Source organism: Phaseolus vulgaris, chromosome 1 (genome assembly GCF_051622355.1).
Source record: "Phaseolus vulgaris cultivar YP4 chromosome 1, ASM5162235v1, whole genome shotgun sequence".
In the NCBI taxonomy this organism is placed as follows: Eukaryota; Viridiplantae; Streptophyta; class Magnoliopsida; order Fabales; family Fabaceae; genus Phaseolus; species Phaseolus vulgaris.
In genome coordinates, this window is record NC_143498.1 from 787,501 (window position 1) to 790,000 (window position 2,500).

Sequence of the window (2,500 nt, forward strand, 5' to 3'; positions counted from 1 at the left end):
TGAGTCCAGCCACTTTTCCAAAACCATGATTTTCGTTTTTCACCAAAATCACCACCAAGCCACAAAATCAAGCCAAAACACCAAAATCATGAACTTGGCTATGAACCAACCATGTCAAGATCAATTCCTTTTGATCCCAAACTTCTCCCACATCACTTTGAAGGCATTTGTGAGGATTGAGTCCAGCCACTTTTCCAAAACCATGATTTTCGTTTTTCACCAAAATCACCACCAAGTCACAAAATCAAGCCAAAAATCCAAAATCATGGCACTTGGCTATGCACCAACCATGCCAAGATCAATTCCTTTTGCTCCCAAACTTCTCCCACATCACTTTGAAGGCATTTGTGAGGATTGAGTCCAGCCACTTTTCCAAAACCATGATTTTCGTTTTTCACCAAAATCACCACCAAGCCACAAAATCAAGCCAAAACACCAAAATCATGAACTTGGCTATGCACCAACCATGTCAAGATCAATTCCTTTTGATCCCAAACTTCTCCCACATCACTTTGAAGGCATTTGTGAGGATTGAGTCCAGCCACTTTTCCAAAACCATGATTTTCGTTTTTCACCAAAATCACCACCAAGTCACAAAATCAAGCCAAAAATCCAAAATCATGGCACTTGGCTATGCACCAACCATGCCAAGATCAATTCCTTTTGCTCCCAAACTTCTCCCACATCACTTTGAAGGCATTTGTGAGGATTGAGTCCAGCCACTTTTCCAAAACCATGATTTTCGTTTTTCACCAAAATCACCACCAAGCCACAAAATCAAGCCAAAACACCAAAATCATGAACTTGGCTATGCACCAACCATGTCAAGATCAATTCCTTTTGATCCCAAACTTCTCCCACATCACTTTGAAGGCATTTGTGAGGATTGAGTCCAGCCACTTTTCCAAAACCATGATTTTCGTTTTTCACCAAAATCAACACCAAGTCACAAAATCAAGCCAAAAATCCAAAATCATGGCACTTGGCTATGCACCAACCATGCCAAGATCAATTCCTTTTGCTCCCAAACTTCTCCCACATCACTTTGAAGGCATTTGTGAGGATTGAGTCCAGCCACTTTTCCAAAACCATGATTTTCGTTTTTCACCAAAATCACCACCAAGCCACAAAATCAAGCCAAAACACCAAAATCATGAACTTGGCTATGCACCAACCATGTCAAGATCAATTCCTTTTGATCCCAAACTTCTCCCACATCACTTTGAAGGCATTTGTGAGGATTGAGTCCAGCCACTTTTCCAAAACCATGATTTTCGTTTTTCACCAAAATCACCACCAAGTCACAAAATCAAGCCAAAAATCCAAAATCATGGCACTTGGCTATGCACCAACCATGCCAAGATCAATTCCTTTTGCTCCCAAACTTCTCCCACATCACTTTGAAGGCATTTGTGAGGATTGAGTCCAGCCACTTTTCCAAAACCATGATTTTCGTTTTTCACCAAAATCACCACCAAGCCACAAAATCAAGCCAAAACACCAAAATCATGAACTTGGCTATGCACCAACCATGTCAAGATCAATTCCTTTTGATCCCAAACTTCTCCCACATCACTTTGAAGGCATTTGTGAGGATTGAGTCCAGCCACTTTTCCAAAACCATGATTTTCGTTTTTCACCAAAATCAACACCAAGTCACAAAATCAAGCCAAAAATCCAAAATCATGGCACTTGGCTATGCACCAACCATGCCAAGATCAATTCCTTTTGCTCCCAAACTTCTCCCACATCACTTTGAAGGCATTTGTGAGGATTGAGTCCAGCCACTTTTCCAAAACCATGATTTTCGTTTTTCACCAAAATCACCACCAAGCCACAAAATCAAGCCAAAACACCAAAATCATGAACTTGGCTATGCACCAACCATGTCAAGATCAATTCCTTTTGATCCCAAACTTCTCCCACATCACTTTGAAGGCATTTGTGAGGATTGAGTCCAGCCACTTTTCCAAAACCATGATTTTCGTTTTTCACCAAAATCACCACCAAGTCACAAAATCAAGCCAAAAATCCAAAATCATGGCACTTGGCTATGCACCAACCATGCCAAGATCAATTCCTTTTGCTCCCAAACTTCTCCCACATCACTTTGAAGGCATTTGTGAGGATTGAGTCCAGCCACTTTTCCAAAACCATGATTTTCGTTTTTCACCAAAATCACCACCAAGCCACAAAATCAAGCCAAAACACCAAAATCATGAACTTGGCTATGCACCAACCATGTCAAGATCAATTCCTTTTGATCCCAAACTTCTCCCACATCACTTTGAAGGCATTTGTGAGGATTGAGTCCAGCCACTTTTCCAAAACCATGATTTTCGTTTTTCACCAAAATCAACACCAAGTCACAAAATCAAGCCAAAAATCCAAAATCATGGCACTTGGCTATGCACCAACCATGCCAAGATCAATTCCTTTTGCTCCCAAACTTCTCCCACATCACTTTGAAGGCATTTGTGAGGATTGAGTCCAGCCACTT